This window comes from Zea mays, chromosome 8 (genome assembly GCF_902167145.1).
Source record: "Zea mays cultivar B73 chromosome 8, Zm-B73-REFERENCE-NAM-5.0, whole genome shotgun sequence".
NCBI classification, from domain to species: domain Eukaryota; kingdom Viridiplantae; phylum Streptophyta; class Magnoliopsida; order Poales; family Poaceae; genus Zea; species Zea mays.
Window position 1 is genome coordinate 76083646 of NC_050103.1, and position 20804 is coordinate 76104449.

At 42.5% G+C, this 20804-nt stretch overlaps 1 pseudogene; it reads right to left on the reverse strand.

Annotated features, from left to right (window-relative positions):
- Positions 1–4708: 4708 nt before the first annotated feature.
- LOC103635397 (mitogen-activated protein kinase 9-like) lies at positions 4709–12244 on the reverse strand (annotated as a pseudogene).
- Positions 12245–20804: the final 8560 nt, after the last annotated feature.

Genomic DNA, 20804 nt, shown 5'->3' on the forward strand with positions numbered 1-20804 from the left:
AGATCTTTCACATCTTCGGACTTGGGGCTGCCTTGCAAAGGTCAATGTCCCGTTGCCGAAGAAGAGAAAGCTAGGCCCTAAGACCGTAGACTGTGTCTTCCTGGGTTATGCACATAACAGTGCAGCTTATAGATTTCTAGTGGTCCATTCCGAGACAAGCGAAGTTGCTATAAATGTAATAATGGAGTCTCGGGATGTGACATTCTTTGAGAGCATCTTCCCTATGCGGGATAAGGAAGTAGTAGCCCCAGATGGTCCATCTCGGACATATTCTCTGCCCTCGAGTGTCAATGACCAGACTCCAGATTTGGAGTTAAGGAGGAGTAAGAGACAAAGGACTGAAAAGTCTCTGGGTGATGATTATATTATCTATCTAGTGGATGAAGAACCACGCTCCCTCACAGAGGCATATACATCTCCGGATGTAGAGTACTGGAGGGAGGCTGTCCGTAGCGAGATGGATTCAATCATCTCGAACGGAACTTGGGAGATAACCGATCTCCCAGCTGGTTGCAAGCCTGTGGGCTGCAAATGGATCTTTAGGAGGAAGAGGAGACCTGATGGTACTATTGAAAAGTACAAGGCCCATCTTGTGGCTAAGGGTTTTACTCAAAAGAAAGAGGAGGATTATTTTGATACTTATTCTCCAGTGGCTCGATTGCCCACAATCCGTGTGCTTTTAGCGCTAGCAGCTGCTTATAAACTTCTTGTCCATCAAATGGACGTAAAGACAACATTCCTAAATGGAGAGCTGGAAGAGGAAATTTATATGCAGCAACCAGAAGGATTTGTGGTTAAAGGTCAAGAGAGCAAAGTGTGTCGCTTGATTAAATCCTTATACGGTCTTAAGCAAGCTCCCAGACAATGGCATGAGAAGTTTAATAATACTCTGACCACTGCCGGGTTTTGTGTAAACGAAGTCGACAAGTGTGTGTATTATCGCTTCTCTGGGGGCAAAGGTGTCATCATGTGTTTATACGTTGATGACATATTGATATTTGGGACCGATTTGGAGGCTATCATGGAGAAAAAATTATTCCTCTCCAAGAACTTTGATATGAAGGACTTGGGTGAAGCTGATGTTATACTGAACATCAAGCTGATAAAGGGTGAGGATGGGATTACTTTGTCACAATCCGATTATGTGGAAAAGGTCCTGACTCGCTTTGGACATATGGACTGTAAACCAGTCACCACGCCCTATGATCCATCCTACACGCTCAGTAAATATGAAGGCGAGCCGGTGAACCAGCTACTATATTCGCAGATCATCAGATCTCTCATGTACCTGAGCAGTGCAACTAGACCAGATATCTCATATGCAGCATGCAGACTGGCTCGTTATTCGGCCAGTCCAGGAGATAGACACTGGGTAGCCTTGTACAGAGTGCTTCGGTATTTGAAGGGAGCGATGAATCTTGGTATTAAATATACCGGATTTCCGTCAGTACTTGAAGGATTCAGTGATGCAAACTGGATCTCTGACTCGGATCAAATGAAGTCTACAAGTGGCTATGTGTTCACTTTAGCTGGTGGGGCCGTGTCATGGAGATCGTCTAAACAATCAGTGTCGACACGTTCCAATAAGGAGGCTGAATTAGTTGCACTTGATTCAGCAGCATTGGAGGCTGAATGGTTGAGAGACCTGCTGTCAGACCTTCCAATGTTAGCAAAGCCGATACCGGTTGTCCTAGTATACTGTGACAACACTTCTGTGTTGCTGAAAGTGAGCAGTAGAAAGGACAACCAAAAATCCTCGAGGCATATCAGAAGACGACTTGATTCATGTCGGTATGCTAGAGAGACGGGTGTAATAACCGTAGATTACATCAAGTCTGAAAGGAACCTTGCTGATCCTTTCACCAAAGGACTGGCTCAAAAGCCAATCCAAGCAGCGTGCGTGGGAATGGGACTCGTACCCTGTTAGCAGTTTCAACTGCGGATAACTGTCCTGTGTGACCGGAGGTCCCGAGATCCAGGCTCCAGGAAACGAAGCACTGTGGAACCAAGAGCATAAAAGACAAAGAGTCTCATTAGCTGTTGTGCTCTATCTGTATGGAAGGTTGAGTGATATGCTCTTAATGAAGTCAATGCTATAAGCAGGGAAATTGTCCTACAGAATTTCCTTAATGATTTCACCTATATGAGCTGACTGTGGGGTCGCAGTCCGGGAGAGAATGGGGTTTTCTCTCTAGTGAGCTCATGAATAGATATTAAAGGGCATGACCGTAACGTCCTGCCCCGTAAGAGAAGCAGATAATCTGCCTAGTACTATGTGCCTTTTGTGCGAAGATTCTCACACTAGGGTTTGTGGATCAAGGCGTAGTCCTCCGCTTACTCGTGCAGGGTTGGAGTACACTGGGATAGGCTTTGGTTCAAACCTAACAAGTACCTCTGCCGAAAAGTAGTATATAAACAGTACGGGAGCTCAATGACATTGATCAGAAAATAAAGTGAAAATGGTGGGATTGTTGTTCATTTTGGGATTTTCCCTGTTATTTTCTTGTTGGAAATAAAAAAAGGAAAAAGGCCGGCCAGCTGGGCCGCTACCAGGCCGGCTGGCCGAGCAGCCCAGCCAGCGGCAGCCAAAACCCTACGCGCAGGCAAGCACGCAGAGGAGGAGGGAGCGATTAGGAAGGCAGTCTTCCTGACGGCGGCGTGCAGGAGGTGGTTCAGCTCCTGTCGATTTTGACGCTGTGGTCCGCAGTAACCGCTTCTCTCTCCGGTTACTTAAGGATGAAGACTTGCTCCCTGCTTGGAGGCTTGCCAAAAATTGCCAGCAGTCGTCTGTTCCTCTCTGCTGCTTGCTGTTCCTATTCCTCCTCTCGGTTCCAGTCACGGTTTGGATCGATTCCTTCGATTCTTGTTGTTCTGGTGTTAATCCTGCTGGTGGAAGAAGGTGGAGGTGGCCCTGCTTGTGCGCAGCGCGGTTCTCCTGCGCTCCGTTGTCTCACCAGTGCACCTGTGTGGTGCTCTGTCTATTCTGATTATTGTCCACCGTGGCCTGGTGCTTGGGCTCCCTGCTGCGCGGTGTTCGTCTTCTCGGGCTGGTGCCGTGGACGTCTCCCTCGGCTCCGGCAGCGGCTCTAGTATCTCCGTCAACCTCCCGCCGTGCAGGCCCGGACGTGGGCGGCGGAATTGGTTTTCTGGGACAGAACCTTGTGTTCGCTGAGCTGGTCTTCCCACGTAGATTTTCTACGTGTTGTGAGTTACTCGTTACTTCTCTATATTTATTAAGTAATTTTGTGCAATCTGCTAGTATTATTTACTTGGGTGTGATTGCGCAATCTGTGGGCGGATTTGATTGCTCGATGATGATAGCGGTGTAGTGAGACAGCGTGACAGTCTGGGTTTTAGTGTATTATCATTTTCAGCATTGATATTATTTGTGCCTAATTAAATCTCTCTTTGTTGAGGCTGTTTACCTGTGTTAAATTCTGTTAATTTATTTAGTACACAGCTCCTTACTATCAGTATTTATATTTAATTATTAGGCTTATTACATCTGATCTAAAACCCTTATTTGGTAAGATAGGACTGTCACGTTAGTCGAGGATCTCTGATTACCTTTTAGCGTTGGAGGACTGTTTATTACAGCAACCCGCTATTTTGAGAGCAATAGTTTAAGATAAACAATTATGTTTATTTGTTTAATCTGTCTTCTTCATCTGTAAGCCATGTTTAATTATGAAATGGACCTGTGTAGCTATTTTACATGTTTACATGTCTTAGAATTGCTACTGTTCATTGCTGCTATAATTTCATATGGTATTTATCTGAGTTATATGATTGTTTTATTCGGAATTAGAATATTTAATTTATTTAAATATGAAGGAAGCATGTCACTTATTTCTCTAATATTACAACAAATACAATGTGAGATAGACAGATTTTCCTTGACGCGTCAAGGAGAACGAGAACATGCTGAAACCACGGTGGCAGGGATGACCATCGGTACCTGAACTATATTAAGAAATGAATATGACGAATTTTAATAACTATGAGTATTTTATTGGATCATTTGTTATACTTATCAAGTACGATGGACATGAATATGTTCTATTTTGTCCCATACCCACTATTCGATAGAAAGCTCGATAACACATGACATGTGAGACTTATTGTCTCTTATGTATGGGCTTGTATAGTGTTGTCATTTGATGTTAAATGTTGATGTTGATCTTATGATAAAATTATTTTGGATTCGATGAATTTATCATCGCTAGCACAAAGATAATATGTTATTTTAGCATCTAATAAGATATAAGGTTTTAACATTTTGCATTCGTTACTTTTGTGATTTAAAATCATCATGTATACTATAATGTTAACGGGTATGGGTACCCGCTACACGTGGTGGATATGTATATGTCATAATTTTATCTCGATGATAGATAGTGGGTACAGATATAGAGCATTTTTTCTTTAATAAGTATGAGTATGACTTTACATGCCCATTGAATAACTTACCTATGTCATCCCTGACTTTCATCCCTAAGGGCTAGTTTGGGAGTCCAAATACTTGAGGAATTGGAGGAGCTAAAATCCTCTTCATATTCAATTTTGAATAAGGAGAAGATTTTAACCCCTCCAACCCCAACCGGTTTTGTGGCTCCCAAACTAGCCCTAACTGTAAGTCGGTAATGCATATATCTACATTCAGGGAAGAACGGTTTTTGTGCCCTTTTTTTAATTTTGGCCCCCTTCTTTCATAAAAGAGTAACATGCATCAAGTTTTGGGACTTGACATTCTGTGTTGTCACTTCGTTCCATCTCTGTATAATTACTAGTTCCGTCTGTGTCTGGAGGAACACGCCAGCCAAGAATCGGCGACGTGAACATGCTAGCCAAGTACATGTAGCCAGAGTTGGCCGGCGATGCTTCTTTCCAGTACACTGCTGCTGCTGCCGCGGCAAACGCCACGGCAGTTGGTCGACGTTGCAAAGGGACGCACCACTGCAACGGGCAACGGCAAATGTTGCATCTATGTCAGAATGTCTCGAGCCTTTCCCTTGGATTAGCGCCATTCTACTGTGAACAAATACGTAATCTCCATTGAATCGATCGATCCTTCAGTTGTGCGCAATCTGGCAACCGTTTTCGCCTCAACACATGGCGTGGAAAACGACATGTCCAAGACTCTGATCACCTCTTATGAATTACTACTGGTACCATATGCCTCTTCTTGCAGTCCCCAGTCCTAGAGAAGCTGTGTGGCCAAGGAACCTAGGACTTCGCCAGCATTTCAGCAGCTAATACATCCTTGGCATGCCAGATGGCACGACGCCCACGTTCCGGCGGTGAGCACCAGCACCGGCGCCTACAGACGCTGCGGCAGCGGCAACAATACCGTTAAGGGATCTTGTGTATATGTCAGGTGTCAGACGCTATCCTATCCAATAGGCTCTTCTTTGGTCCAGCTGGGAGATGGAAATGGGGTGCTCTCATGTTCGCACTTCGCAGCCACACCAGGCGAGCATTTGCTGCCTGCACAAGCATAAAACTGCTGCGACTTGAGTGTGTATCCTCCCATGGCCGGCGATGGGTTGGGATTGTCCAACTTTGCAGGCGTTTGGCGGTAACCGCGTGCTCGTGGGATCTGTTGATGAGGAGGATACCCTGAATTCATCACTGAGCCTTTAACTCTTACTGATCCTGCCGAAAGATACGAAAACAGTCTCATAAAAGGGCCACTGTAAGTCGAAAAATACCAACAAATCATTTGTAGCACTCCCTCTTCTGAATTACAAGTCTTTTTTTTTGCCTTTTGTAGATACATAACTGAACATTGTGTATATCAAGATGCATAGCAAAAAAATACCTAAAAAGACAAAAATGGCTTACAGTTTGGAACAGAGGGAGTTAGTAGTAAGCAAACGCAGAAATACCTGCTTGTGCTTGCAGCGCTTGTGGCACCAAAGATGTCCTGGGAAGATTTCCGGGACCTCTTCCTTTCTCCCAAGGATTCTTACATGAATCATCAGAGACTGGTCTAACCTTTGATGACACAGCAGCAAGAGGTTGTTCCTTGGCAGGAATTGGATTCGAGTGAACAACAGTAGTCCTACAAAATGAAGCTGCAGATTAGCAAAACACAAACAAAAACAAAAACAAAAGCTTTCACTCAACTAAATTACAGTGACAAAAAGACAGAAGCACAGACAAGTTGAGCAACTGTTTATGAACATTCTGAACACATACTAATCAACTGTCAGTTTTGATTTCAGAAAAAAAAGCCATGACTTGTACCATGCCAGTTGACTTCAGAATTCGAGAACATGTGCACCCCCAATCCTAGAACATTGACACCACTGAGTACTGCTAGAAATTACCCAGCAGAACTACAATTTTATCTTTAAAGTCTGAACTCCCATGATCATATCTAGCCTTGGTCACTTCACTCTCAGGTATCAACATCCTAACAACGAACTCATACATGCGCAAATACAGAAAAGCTAAAAGTTGTGGCCTGCCACAAGGAAGAACCCTAATATAGAGACAAACTAAGATGTATGTGTTACTTGAAAGTGCACACCAAAGCAGACTGCGAATTAACTTAAGACTATGATGCCCTATTACCTGGGAAGGGATGCATATTTCCTGTCTGTTGGAACAGATGGGCCATTACCACCACTCTCTTCAAGATGAGAAAACTGCTTCTTGAATTGATCAACAGCACTGCATAAGAATAGCCAGCAACTGTTTGCATCAAAGGGTTGAAACAGACGGATGCATGAGTACATACATGCATGCGCATAGCAACATACATGCGCAAATACAGAAAAGCTAAAACCTTGGGTAGAGAAAGGTTGTCCTCCCTGTGCCATTAATGTAGCTATTCAGCAATTGTGGGTGATATTCCAGTATCTCACGGAATATCAACTCTCTTATTTCTTCCTTTGACATTCTTTTGTGCTCAAAGTCAAATTCAACTTTTCTGATTGGCTGACAAGATGGTTCTCTTTCAACCCTGGCAAGACCTTTGAAGTACGGATCACGCAGTGCCTGAAACAATACATACGTTGAAAGAAATGTCACTTAGGATTGCACAGTAAGGTTGACAGCAACATCACAGATCTAGTTCCATAGGGAAAAAATTGACACAAAAGGTTTTAAGATGAGACAGCAGCAAAGGATTACCTCTTCTGCTGTTGGACGGTCCTTTGAATCAAACGCTAATAGTTTTTCTAATAGTTTAAGGGCCAAAGGATCTGCAATAGGGAACTTCTGAGAAAATGGAACAGGGTCCTTATTTTCCATGCTGCTCAAGTACCTTCTTGCTTTCTCATTCCGAACCTGAAAAGGAATAAAAAAACAAGTTCAACTTTGGAGTCAGACGAACTAAAAATAGAGTTTCCTTGGTTATAGTATACCCGAGAAATTGTATCCATTGATGGTGTGCCAAGAAGATCAGTCATCAAATCTAGCTGATGAACAACATTTTTACCAGGAAATAAAGGCTTCCCTGTCAACACCTCAGCAAATATGCATCCAGTGCTCCAAATGTCAATAGCTGGTGTATACTGCATTTTTTGGGGATACAAACAATATAAAGAACATTCAGATTATAGACAATCTGGCAATAATTTATATAAAAAGCAAAGCGTTCTTAATAGTAAGAAATGAATTTGATTATTGTAGGCTCTCCCTCTGCTGCAAAGGTGTGCAAGCATCTGGGTTTCTGTGACGAGAGAGAGAATATTTCCTTCACAGATGCAAGAAGTTATGCTAAGCTGTTTGATTCACCTCTTTCTAGAGAGCATATTACTGCGCTGGCAGCCCTGTTCGGCTGGGAGGTGCCCCCACCTGGGCAGTCCTGAGCTATTCAGTTTGGTGGGGCTGGCTGTTTTTATTTTTTTCATGGATTCAAATGGTATTTTAATATGGAATGTGAGGGGTCTCAACGATCGTGCTAAGCGAGACTCTATTAAATATTTGGTTCTTGACACTATGCCTTCTATTGTGTGCCTGCAAGAGACCAAGCTGTCTTCCATTTCTGATTTTGATATTATTACAATTCTTGGGTCGGCTTTTAGTAATTTTATTTTCAGCCCCGCCATTGGAACCAGAGGGGGTATTCTGGTAGCGTGGCGCGACATAAACCTTTCCACTGGAGTTTCTGTCATCAAGGAGTTCTCGGTGTCAGTTCAGTTTCAGTTGCGGTCAGGTCAACTCTGGTGGTTCACAGGGGTTTATGGGCCTCATCAAGATAATCTCAAACTTGCCTTTCTTCAGGAGCTCGGTGTGGTCAGGAATGAATGTGAAGGGCCATGGATCATTGCTGGGGATTTTAACATGATTTATAGAGCAGAAGATAAGAATAATTCCAATATCAATCGAGCTTTGATGGGAGATTTCAGAAGCTGGATCAACTCTCTGGAGTTAAAGGAAATACCGCTATGTGGGAGGAGATTCACCTGGTCAAATCAGAGAGAAGATCCCACCCTTGTCAAGCTGGATCATGTCTTCTGCACTAACAGCTGGGAAGAGTTTTTTCCGGATTGTATGCTCTTTAGTAATGCCACTGTGGCCTCTGATCACTGTCCCTTAACACTCAAATTCAAGGTGGATATTAGGGGGAAGCGCAGATTTCATTTTGAAAGTTTTTGGCTTAAACTCCCTGGGTTCCTTGAGGAGGTTGCTGCCTCCTGGAATCAGCCAGTCCACTGTTTCTGTCCTCTTGAGAAAGTGTCCATGAAGCTGAAGAGATTGTCCAAGAGACTGCAGTCTTGGGGGCACAAAACGGTGGGTAATGTTGGGACTCAATTGGGCATGGCTCGCGAGGTGTTGCACAGACTGGAGATTGCCCAGGATATTAGGACCCTGACTGTTGATGAGGTTTGGTTGTTGCGAAAGCTGAAACAACATTGTCTCGTCCTAACCTCTTTACAGAGGACAATTGCCCGGTTAAGGTCTCGGATACAATATTTGAAGGAAGGGGATGCAAATACAAGATTTTTCCACATGCAGGCTTGCTTTAGAAAAAAGAGAAACTTTATTTCTCATTTGGAGGATGAGGGCAGGACTGTGACTAATCATGACCAGATGCAGGAGCTGTTGGATAATTTCTTTTCAGATCTTTTGGGGACTGAAATCCAGAGACCTTTCACTCTTAATTTGCTAGACTGCCACAGGGATCCAGTTGACCTAAGTGATTTAGAATCTCCTTTCTCCGAAAGGGAGGTTCAGGATACGATTGCAAGCCTTCCCAATGATAAAGCGCCTGGTCCTGATGGTTTCACTGGGAGGTTTTACAAATCTGCTTGGCACATCATTAAGACTGATATTATGGCTGCGTTGGACTATCTTCGTTTTGGAAATGCTCATAATTTGGGGCTGCTGAATTCTGCATATATTGTGCTTATCCCCAAAAAAACGGATGCATTGTCAGCCAGGGATTTTCGGCCTATTAGTCTAATTCACAGCTTCGCTAAATTGGTTACCAAGTTGCTTGCTAATAGGCTCGGCCCTCATCTTCAGAAGTTAGTGGCTGCTAACCAAAGTGCTTTTGTGAAAGGAAGATCGATTCATGATAATTACATGATGGTGCAACACGCTATTAAATCTCTTCACAATAAAAGAGTCTCAAGTTTATTTTTAAAATTGGACATCTCCAAGGCTTTTGACTCCGTTTCTTGGGCTTTTCTCATTGAGGTGCTTTCTCACCTTGGCTTTGGAAATATTTGGCGAAATTTGATTTCGAATCTGCTGGCTTCATCTTCCACTCAAGTGCTGCTAAATGGGTCTCCTGGTCTTCCTATTAGGCATCGGAGAGGGCTTCGCCAAGGTGATCCTCTTTCCCCCATGCTATTTGTGCTAATAATGGACGTCCTTAGCAGTTTGTTTCTGCTCGCTGAAGATAGAGGGCTGCTCCATAACCTTCAGGAAGGGAATGTCCTAAACAGAATTTCTATTTATGCTGACGATGTGGTTCTGTTTGTTAAACCTATAGTGGAAGATCTGAATTGTGTTAAGGTAATATTGGACAGCTTTGGTTCAGCGTCTGGACTGGTGTGTAATATGAGCAAAAGCTGCGCAATCCCAATCAAATGTAGCGCCCAGGCTGTGCAACTGGGCTGCAATCTTCTTCGTTGCAGCTCGGCGTCCTTCCCCTGTAATTATTTGGGTCTCCCAATTTCAGATAGAAAGCTCAGAAAGGCAGATCTTATGGACTGGGTTGAGAAGATAGCAGATAGACTCCCCAATTGGAAGGCTCGGCTACTTAATCTCGCTGGCAGGACGACGTTGGTGCGTTTTGTTCTCTCTGCCATCCCTATTTATCTCCTCATTGCCATGAGTATTCCCAAGTGGGTGATCAAATCGATTGATAAGATTCGCAGAGGGTTCTTATGGAGAGGCAGAAAGGACGTGAATGGAGGTAATTGTTTAGTCTCTTGGGATGTCGTTACAAGGCCGCTTCTTTTTGGTGGACTTGGTGTCCCAAATTTATATTACCAGAGTTGGGCTCTACAAGCTAAATGGCTGTGGCTGGAGAAAACAGACTCAAACAGGCCCTGGCATGGGCTTATGCTGCCTGTGCCGTCGCAGGTCAGGAAGTTCTTTCATGCTTCAGTTATTACTGCGGTGGGCAACGGAAACAACACTTTATTTTGGACTGATAGATGGATAAATGGCGGCTGCATCAATGATTTTGCTCCTGTTGTCGTTTCCAAGGTTGATAAAATTATTGTCTCAACTAGAACAGTGGCCCAGGCTCTTGAAGGACAGCAATGGATCAGTGACATCTTGACACCTCTTTCCTGGATGGGGATCCAACAATTTTTGCTGATTTGGGATGCTGTTAGCAATATTGTGTTAACTCAGGAGGCGGATATTCACACCTGGATGCATACTTCCTCTGGTCAGTTTTCTTCTAGGTCTTGTTACAGGGCTTTATTTATGGGAGCTATTACGTTTGAACCTTGGAAGAGGCTTTGGAAATCTTGGGCTCCCCCTAAGTGCAAGTTTTTCTTATGGTTGGCCATTCGGAATAAATGTTGGACTTCAGATAGATTGGAGATGAGAGGTCTGGACCACCCAGTGTCTTGCCTATTCTGTGATCAAGAGCAGGAAACCATTCAACATATTTTGTGTTCATGTGTCTTTGCAAGACAGTTCTGGCATTCCATTCTATTTGGATTGAATGTTGGTAATCTCTCTCCCTCAAGAGATGAGATCTCCTTTGCTGATTGGTGGCGAAAAACAAGTAAGAAGATACATAAAAGCAAGAGAAAGGGCATGAACAGCATCATCATTTTAGGGGCCTGGTGTTTATGGATCCACCGCAACAAGGCTGTCTTTGATGGGGAGACCCCTTCGCTAAGCTCTATCAGATGCGTCTTTCTTGATGAGATTGGGTGTTGGATTACGGCTGGTGCCAAGCATCTTCAGAGCTTTGCATTAGTGTTTGCGCGTAACCTTCACAGGGTCTAGGGAGTGGTGTGTGTATGTTTTTTTTTTGTTTTGAGTGAGCCTGCTTAGGGCTTTGTACCTTGGTCCATTTTGGACCTTTTTCTTCTCTAATTAAAATGATGCGCAGTTCTCCTGCGCTTTCTAAAAAAAAAGCAGGTTATTGGTTACTATTGGTGCATAATAGGGACAAAAAAGGTAAATACCAATCAGATTGATTCATGCACAAAAATAAACCACATAATGAAAATGGCATATAGAACCAAAAAGATCATTTATATCTGTACCTACAAATGGACAGATTTTAATTAAAATTTCTCATGTGAAATTACTATGAGAATCTTTATCCAGATTCATAGTATTTGGATAGAACCATTCATAACAAGACACTAAAGAGCGTCACTCTAGGAGTTGGAGCTCCTACCGGATTCTACCAGAAAGTAACAAGGGAATGGTAAGAGTAAAATGAAATAGCATACCATGATAGAACTCATTGTCAAGGAGGAAAACATAAGCGAATAGTATCATCAAACAATCATAATTGGTAATTATATTATGGGACCATCAAACATTAATTATTAGTGAATATAATATAAATAATGATATGTAACTAGAAAGCTCACCTTGGAGAAGAAGGATCCACAGAGCTCTGGTGCTCTGTACCACCTTGTTGCAACATAATCCTGCAGCGCATATGTATGAATACACGATAAATGTTGTATCTGAATCCAATGAAAAAAGAGCTGACCCTTTGTTTCTTACATACCGTCCAGAAGACTGTTGATGGGGTATCATTGAATGCGACTCGTCCAGTAGTAAAGAAATCAATGTGCATGACTTGGAGACAACTTATCAAACTAAGTGTAGGATCTAGGACACCGACTAGAGGGGGGTGAATAGACGGTTTTGCCTAAAATAAAAGATACTAGAGAAATTTAATCAAAAAAATAAGAGATATAAATTTCCTAGCTTTGATATGTCAACAAAATATGATGAGCAATTTATGCTAACACTACAAAGGTAGACAATACACAAATTTACTAACTATTTGCAAGTAATGAGTAAAAGGTGAGAGAATGGCACCGAAATTTATCTCGTGGTATCGTTGATTTGTCTATCACCCCTAATCCACGTTGAGGTGGAATTCAAGCTCTCACTTACACCCCTATCAAGACACGGCTTGATATTTGAGCCAAGTGGACAAGAACTCACTCAATACCTCGATTCCGCTAGCGTCGCCTTTGCCGCTCCAGCGAGGCAGGCGCGAACCCCTCACAATTAGGGATGAAAGTGGCTAGAAACGGTCGGTAAACACAAAAACCGTTTCCGTTTTCATATTTTTATCAGAAACGAAATTGGAATCGGTAACTCCGGAATCGGAAACGATATCGGTATTTCAGAAACATCGAAAACGAAAGTTCGGCGTGGAAAATACAACGGTAACGGTTGGAATTTAAAATACCATCGGTAACCATATCAATATAAAATTATACTGATATAACAAGTTCACAATTATCATAAGTTGACAATACTATAAGTTCACAAATTCACAAAGATACCTAGTTCACAAATCAAGCTTTGACTTTGATGTTGAATACCAAGGGATGCATCACAAGGCAACTCCATAAACATACGCTTCCGTGGAGGTGAAGCTTCACCATCTCTAGCCATTGTATCATATCACGGTGTATAGAGAGCTGTAACTACCATATTCATACGCTGCAACTACAATTGCCATATTCATACGCTGCAACTGCAACTACCATATTCGTATGAATACTAGCAAGTAGCAACTACCATATTTAGGTTGTACGTGTGTGCAACTACTTGACTCTAGGTGAATATCCTTGCATATTATGATATTCATACGAATACTAGCAAGTAGTACTCACCGTGTTTGCAACTACCATATATATTAGGGTTGTCTCCAAGAATATGGGGCTCCATATCGAACTCAACGAGAGGCCCTAATATATATAGAAATTTATATGTGTACAATATAGTAAGGTATGCTTTCACTTACTTAAATATATTGTTCGATATTAAATACTAATGTTAAGCCAAGAAAATCAAGCTATCCCTGTATTAATCCAAAGAAAACTAATTTATATTAAACCAAACGTTTGTATTAATCCAAAGAAAACTAATTTATATTAAACCAAATGTTACGTCAAGCCAACATATTCCTATTGCTAGTACTCATGAAACATAGAATTAATAAATTAGTTTACTAGTTATCCTATTTATAGTACTCATGAAACATAAAATTAAGATAGTTTACTAGTACTAGCTATCACAGCCAACGTACCGATGAAGTTAGAAGCAAAAGCCTGTACACCAGCGTCGGATGTGCTCCGTGGCACCTAACCGCTTGTCCGCACGAGCTCAACTGCTCAAGGTAGGTCACGGACTTGAGTTGAGGCTCACTGTTGTCGCCTTGTGGCCTAGTTACGGTAGTGGGCTAGGGCACTGCCGCACTGATATGTTAGACGGTGGGTCGGTTCTTTATTATTTTTCATAAATTCCGAAAATTGAATTCGGTAAATTCCGATTAAAATCGGAAACCGATAAAAACGGTCGGTAAGACGTCATACCAATTCCGAACCAAAATTCCAACAACCAATACCATTTCCGAAAAATACCGTCACCGACGACTCCGATCGGAAATAGTCGAAAACGGTTTCCGGAATTCCGAAAAATTCCGAAACCGTTTTCATCCCTACTCACAATCAACACCACGACTTTTCCATAATCTTCACGGAGAGCTCGGCGGAGACAACACCCCAGCCATCTAGGAGGCGGCAGCCTACAAGAGTAACAAGTCGATGACGCTTGCCCGGTATACCACCTAGTGCCTCAAAAGATCACAAAGGATGCAAACCCACTAGAACCTCTCAATCACTTACTAGAATGCGATATCAAGCAACGAGTGTGAGAGTTTGAGTTAGATGATCACAAATGAGCTCAATGTATGCTAGGAGTGGCCAAAGGAGCCCTCACACACGAGCTCCACTTCTATTTATTGCCCACAACTCAAACATAGCCGTTATGTGCAACTAGTACAAGTTCTACGCACACGCGGACGGTCCGCCGTACCAGTAAGGGCTATAAAGACCGTTTGAAACCTGCCAGTGCTGTCATAAAAAGTCAAGCCTAGACGGTCCGCCCGCCTAGGCCGGATGGCCCGGGATCTGTCAATATGGAATACCAGAGCACTAGTCAATTAAAACAACCCGAGCGGACTGTCCGCCAACCATGGCCGGATGGTCCGCACTAGGACCACTTACCATCCGGCTAAAAACCTCGAACAGTCTGTAGTGCAAATACTCAAAAACACACTATCCTTGCCCAAACTCAATTTGGCTTATGCAGATGGTCCGGCCTCCTGGCCCGGATTGTCCACCGACCACAGAGTTAAGAGATTTTATTTTGCGCTTTTTCAAAAGACTTTGTATTTTGAAAAATGAAACGTTGTTAGCCCTCATGCAAATGCCATAGTTTATGTTCTACGAGGCACTAAGTTTTACACCGATCAAGTTCATTAGCCCCTCTTAATAGTACGCCTGTCTAGCCTATTAATCTGGTCAATTTCTTCTCTAAACTCCTGATGACCGACATCAAAATACCCAATTAAATTAAAGGTAGATCCCTTGGGGTACCATAGCCCAAACTTAGGAGTGTAGACTAAATATCGCATGATTCTTTTCATGGCCCTAAGGTGAACTTCCTTAGGATTTGCCTGAAACCACATGCATACGAAAAGCATAATATCTGGTCGTGAAGCACATAAATAGAGTAAGGGTTCTATCATCGACCGGTATACCTTTTGATCTACAGATTTACCTCCTGTGTCGAGGTCAAGATGCCCATTTGTTCCCATGGGTGTCTTGATGGGTTTTGCATTCTTCATTCCAAATGTCTTAAGTATGTCTTGAATATACATAGTTTGGCAGATGAAGGTGCCCTCCTAGAGTTGCTTGATTTGGAATCCTAGGAAATACTTCAACTCCCCCATCATTGACATCTTGGATTTCGGTATCATAATCCTACTAAACTCTTCACATGATGACTTGTTAGTAGACCCAAATATAATATCATCAACATAAATTTGGCATATAAACAAGTCTTTAGCAATTGTTTTAGTGAAGAGAGTAGGGTCAGCTTTTCCAACTTTGAAGCCATTAGTGATAAAAAAATCTCATAGGCATTCATACCATGCTCTTGGAGCTTGCTTGAGCCCATAAAGTGCCTTTGAGAGCTTATAAACATGGTTAGGATACTCACTATCTTCAAAGTCGGGAAGTTGCTCAACATACACCTCTTCCTTGATAGGGCCATTGAGAAAGCACTCTTCACGTCCATTTGATATAACTTAAAGCCATGGTAAGTAGCATAGGCAAGTAATATGTGAATTGACTCAAGCCTAGCTACGGGTGCATAAGTTTCATCAAAATCCAAACATTCGACTTGTGAGTAACCTTTGGCAACAAGTCGGGCTTTGTTCCTAGTCACCACACCATGCTCATCTTGCTTGTTGCGGAATACCCACTTGGTACCTAAAACATTTTGATTAGGACGTGGAACTAAATGTCATACCTCATTCCTTGTGAAATTGTTGAGCTCCCCTTGCATTGCCACCACCCAATCCAGATCTCTTAGTGCTTCCTCTATCTTGTATGGCTCAATAGAAGACACAAAAGAGTAATGTTCACAAAAATGAGCAACTCGAGATCTAGTGGTTACCCCCTTGTGAATGTCACCAAGTATGGAGTTGACGGGGTGATCTCTTTGAATTGCTTGGTGGACTCTTGGTGTGGCAGTCTTTGATCCTAAATCTCTTGATCATCTTCCTTGTCTTCATTATCATCATCTCCCCCTTGATCAATGTCCTCCTCTTGAGGTGGCTCATCGTCTTGATCTTCATCCTCTTTTTCTTGAGCCTCATCCTATCTTGAGTTGGTGGAGATGCTTTCATAGAAGATGATGGTTGATCTTATGCTTGTGCAGGCTCTTCAGATTCTTTTGGACACACATCCCCGATGGACATGTTCCTTAGCGCGACGCATGGAGCCTCTTCATCATCTAGTTCATCAAGATCAACTTGCTCCACTTGGGAGCCATTAGTTTCATCAAACACAATGTCACAAGAAACTTCAACTATCCAGTGGACTTGTTGAAGACTCTATATGCCCTTGTGTTTGAGTCATAACCAAGTAAAAAGCCTTCTAGTACTTTAGGAGCAAATTTAGAATTTCTACTCTCTTAATAAGAATAAAGCATTTGCTCCCAAACACTCTAAAATAAGTAACTTTGGGCTTTTTACCAGTGAGGAATTCATATGATGTTTTCTTGAGGATTCGATGAAGATAGACTCGGTTGATGGAGTAGCAAGCGGTGTTAATCGCCTCCGCCCAAAACCGATCTGGTGTCTTGTACTCATCAGGCATGGTCCTTGCCATGTCCAATAGAGTTCTATTCTTTCTCTCCACTACACCATTTTGTTGAGGTGTGTAGGGAGAAGAGAACTCATGTTTGATGCCTTCCTCCTCAAGAAATCCTTCAATTTGAGAGTTCTTGAACTTCGTTCCATTGTCGCTTCTAATCTTCTTGATCCTCAATCCTAACTCATTTTGAGCCCATCTCAAGAATCTCTTTAAGGTCTCTTGGGTTTGAGATTTTTCCTGTAAAAAGAATACCCAAGTGAAGCGAGAATAATCATCCACAATAACAAGACAATGCTTACTCCCGCCGATGCTTATGTAAGCAATCGGACCGAATAGATCCATGTGGAGTAGCTCAAGCAGCCTATCGGTCCTCATGATGTTCTTGTGTGGATGATGAGCTCCAGCTTGCTCCCCTGCTTGGCATGCGCTACAAATCCTGTCTTTCTCAAAATGAACATTTGTTAGTCCTAAAATGTGTTCTCCCTTTAGAAGCTTGTGAAGATTCTTCATCCCAACATGAGCAAGTCGGCGATGCCAGAGCCAACCCATATTGGTCTTAGCAATTAAGCAAGTGTCTAGTTCAGCATTGTTATCATTAAAATCAACCAAATATAGCTGACCATCTAACACTCCCATAAAAGCTATTGAATCATCACTTCTTCTAAAGACAGTAACACCAATATCAGTAATAGACAGTTGTAGCCCATTTTACACAATTGAGAAACTAAAAGCAAATTGTAATCTAAAGAATCTACAAGAAAAACATTGGAAATGGAATGGTTAGGAGATATAGCAATTTTACCCAAACCTTTAACCAAACCTTGATTTCCATCCCCGAATGTAATCGTTCTTTGCGGATCTTCATTTTTCTCATATGAGGAGAACATCCTTTTCTCCCCTGTCATGTGGTTTGTGCACCCGCTATCGATTATCCAACTTGATCCACCGGATGCATAAACCTACAAAACAAATTTAGGCCTTGTTCTTAGGTACCCAAACGGTCTTCGGTCCTTTGACATTAGAAACAAGCACCTTGGGCAACCAAACACAAGTCTTGGGACTCTTGTGTTTGCTCCAACATATTTGGCAACTACTTTGCCTGATTTGTTAGTTAGCACATAAGAAGCATCAAAAGTCTTAAATGAAATGTTATGCTCATTTGATGCATTTGCAATTTTCTCTTTAGCCATTTTGATATGAGTTGAATGCCTAGAGCTAGATGCCTCATTACTATACATACAAGCATGATGAGAAACAGTATGAGATTTTCGAGCATTTAATCAAAACAATAGAGAAATAAAAGACACTAGAGAAATTTAATCAAAACAACAAGAGATATAAATTTCCTAGATTTGATAGGTCAACAAAATATGATGAGCAGTTTATGCTAACGCTACAAAGGTAGACAATACACAAATTTACTAACTACTTGCAAGTAACGAGTAAAAGGTGAGACAATGGCACCAAAATTTATCTCGTGGTATTAGTGATTTGCCGATCACCCCTAATCCACGTTGAGGTAGAATTCAAGCTCTCACTTGCTCCTCTATCAAGACACAGCTTGCTCTTTGAGCCAAGTGGACAAGAACTCACTCAATACCTTGATTCCACTAGCGTCACCTTTGCCGCTCCGACGAGGTAGGCGCGAACCCCTCACAATCAACACCACAACTTCTCCACAATCTTCACGGAGAGCTCGACGGAGACAACACCCGAGCCGTCTAGGAGGCGGCAACCTCCAAGAGTAACAAGTCGATGACGCTTGCCTGGTGTACCACCTAGTGCCTCAAACGATCATAAAGGATGCAAATGCACTAGAACCTATCAATGACTTACTAGAATGCGATCTCAAGCAACAAGTGTGAGAGTTTGAGTTAGAGGATCACAAATGAGCTCAATGTATGCTAGGAGTGGCCAAGAGAGCCCTCGCACACGAGCTCCATTTCTATTTATAGCCCACAACTCAAACCTAGTCGTTATGTGCAACTAGTACAAGTTCTGCGCACAAGCGGACGGTCCACGCCCCATGGTCGGACGGTCCGTCGTACCAGTAACGGCTATAAAGATCGTTTGAAACCTGTCAGTGCTATTAGAAAAAGTCAAGCCCGGACGGTCCGCCCCCTAGGCCAGACGATCCGGGACCTGTCAATATAGAATACCAGAGCACTGGCCAATTAAAACAACCCGAGCGAACTGTCCGCCTGCCATGGCCGGACGGTCCGCACTGGGACCACTTACCATTCGACTAAAACCCCAGACAGTCCGTAGTGCAAAGACTCAAAAACATATTGTCCCTTCCCAAACTCAATTTGGCTTATGCGGACAGTCCGGCATCCTGGCCCGGATGATCCACGCAGGGAGACAAAGACAGGTGCGCCAACAGACTTCTCTAGTAGAGTCGTGGATGATCCGGCCTCCTGGCCCGAACGGTCCGCCAACCACAGAGTTAAGAGATTTTTTTTGCGTTTTTTCAAAAGACTTTGTATTTTGAAAAATGAAGCGTTGTTAGCCCTCATGCAAATGCAACAGTTTATACTATACGAGGCACTTAGTTTTACACTAATCAAGTTCATTAACCCCTCTTAATAGTACGACTGTCTAGCCTATTAATCCAGTCAATTTCTTCTCTAAACTCCTGATGACCGGCAAAACAAAACCTACATTTTACCTTTGCCTTAACTTGATCCACAATCAATGGTTATGAGTCTCAAAGTGTTTACTGTTTCCTATGGTCCAATCTTGTATTCTTATTTCTCCAAGAATTATTAGTCCACAATTAGTTGTCATTAATTACCAAAACACCACTAAGAGGCCTAGATAATTCACACTAAGGACAAAGACAAGAAGGACTTCGAGGAACTGAGTGCACGGAAGAAGATGGAGTCCAAGAAGTCAAGGTTAGTCAAGTTGAGAAGAGTCTTGCTGAATTGAACATTGCGATGTATGGACATGACTTACAACCATTGAGGTAATATCTATAGTCTAATGGTTTATGTCATAATTCTCAAGATCCTAACTCAAGTAGTAGGACATGATCACAAGAAGGTGAAGAGTATCAAAGTCAAAACCTTGAAGGGACTCAATGAGCTAAGTACACTTTGACTTAGTTTAGGTCATTCTTGTGTTTGAAGATGTTCTTGTTGACCATTGCATGGTTTTGGAGATGATATATGACTATAATGATCAAGTCATGGAGACTTGAAGTTTTGGATCCAAACCCGACCTCAAACAGGTCAAAACTCAAAAGGAGCAAAATGGTGAAAAAGGTTAATTATGTAAGGTTTGAGTGTTTGAATATGTTGCATACACCTTTCACTATGCATTATGTACTTTGGTTTGCTCTCTAACTTGGTTTGTAGATAAAGTGTCATTCGAGGCCATGTTCGAGGAGAAACAGCGAAGTTAAGAACATGATGAGAAAGATGTAAGATTACGTGACTTATGTCATGGTTTTGGAAACTGAGGGACAATAAGATTTGTGTTCGGTAGGGGATGCTAGCATGGACTCACTCCAAATGGTGAATCGCTGGGACTCAACGAGAAATCTGAGACAATGGGTCATACTGGTTCAGGCTTGCGCCCTACTCTAGTGTAGTGTTGATCGTATTATTACTTGGAACATGTTACAACAAGTGTGCTTGTGTATCTAGAAAGAAAGTGGCATTGTCCTTTTATAGTTCAAGGGTAAGACTTTACACTGGGGGTTTGTATTCTACTAGGGGTGTCCGATCGGTTGCCCTAGGATAGTGTAGTCCTCTTGACGTCGTCTGTTGGTCGTACACTGTCGTACTTTTGGTATGGCCCACCTCTTTGTCCGTTCGGCATACGGGTTCCTGTAGCAAGTTTGATGTTGACGTAGTGGCATCCGGTGGGTCCCACATGGCAGACTTATGGTGGAGCTTAGGGTCGTGTTTGGTGCGGCTCCATCTTCTGTCATGACCACCGCGTCAC